The 1,540-nt window shown below is 40.6% G+C and overlaps 1 pseudogene; it reads right to left on the minus strand.

The window, feature by feature from the left end:
• LOC124991249 (graves disease carrier protein-like) lies at nt 1-772 on the minus strand (annotated as a pseudogene).
• Between the last annotated feature and the right edge of the window lie 768 nt (nt 773-1,540).

Here is a 1,540-nt window from a genome sequence, read left to right on the forward strand (position 1 = left end):
TTAGTTGAGGTGAAAAAACTGCTTCAGAAGTTCATACGTTGTAAAAGTCACTGCTGGAGAGGGAATACACCGAATGTAATTAAGAGATAAACCACGATATAATCCTTTTCAAATTTCATGGTGTCCATAGACATACTTCATAGTCTCCCGCATGGTAAGGCACTTTTCAAATTCTGGCAGAACAGTTCCTAGTTGCATTCTTCGACGAGTTACATCAAATGGGTATCTGCATATGGAGCCATTCCTAATATAGTGGGCATCAGTCCTCTGTAAAATCCAAGGAAACCACCTTCCTTTGCATAATTTGTTTTGAATGCATGAATGATTCCCGTATAGGTGTGTTCCCCTTTCACCTAAAATGCTAGGCATACTCCAACCATGTCAAGAGGGTAAGTACAGATAACTGCTGTCATATCGTTTTATAATGCTCAAATGCCATAAACTGGATTGCACCCTAGGGGAAGATTCGAATCATCATTGCACCCTTTCCTTTATACAATCCAAGGTATCCTTCCTTTCGAGGAACAGCGCGCAATGCAGAAAATACTCCTAAATGCTTGTAATGGTGATTGTGAGCTTGTAATAAAACTTTTACTCGATCCAAAGGAGCAACTGTTGTTTTCGCGCAGCATCCAGCAATACCTCTGGCCAAGAAGGAGCGCAGCCAATAGAAGTAGTGGCGGGCGCTGGGCCCTCCGGCCACTGCAGCCGGCGGCATGGCAGGAGGAGGATGGGCCGCTGCCAGGGCCGCCGCCGCAGCCTTAAGGACCATAGTCACCTCGGCAGCCTTGGTTGCCAACTTACAAATCACAGGCCAGGACCATGAGTGGCCTGCATACAACTCTTAAGTTTGCATTTTCAAAGCTGAGTCCTTGTAGAAAACTTATATCTTAAAGACTAAGATTTACAATATTTGAATGATGAGTTTCTCTTCAGGGATGGACAAAACATTTTTCCTTCATTAGACTCATATGTGGTAGAGGGATTTATTGTTAGAGACAGAAAACTAAAATCCTTAATTAAAAAATAACTAAAAAGACATAATTGAAGTGTGCATTCACCAGAAAAAAAGCAATGGGCTTAAAATAAAGTGATCCAAATAAATTTCATTGATTTTTAAATTTTTTAATTTAATATTTTAGTTTTTTTGTTCTAATTGGTTGCATATGATAGTAGAATGCATTTATACATCTTGATAGATCACAGTGGCTTATCTCGTGACTCAAGTAAGGACTATAATTGGGAAACGCTTTGTGTGCTTCTTTTAGGAATTCCCTCACACTGTCTCACCACTGAGCTGGATAGTCCTTACATGTCTCAGAAAAGCCCCAGTACCAAGGACTGAGTGTGGTAACTCAAGGTGTGGGGGTGACCAGGCCCTCTTGTGCAGCTTTCAAATGAGCATTACAATAGAGACAAATTCTTTGCCAGGAACAAGGTGTGTAATTATGAAATGGAGTTCTCAATCTTAGTAGATAAATCTGTTGCTATAGTAGTCAGAATTTTTGCCTGCACCAATTATCAGGTTCATAAACGTATA

The sequence above is a fragment of the Sciurus carolinensis genome, chromosome 8 (assembly GCF_902686445.1).
Source record: "Sciurus carolinensis chromosome 8, mSciCar1.2, whole genome shotgun sequence".
NCBI lineage: Eukaryota > Metazoa > Chordata > Mammalia > Rodentia > Sciuridae > Sciurus > Sciurus carolinensis.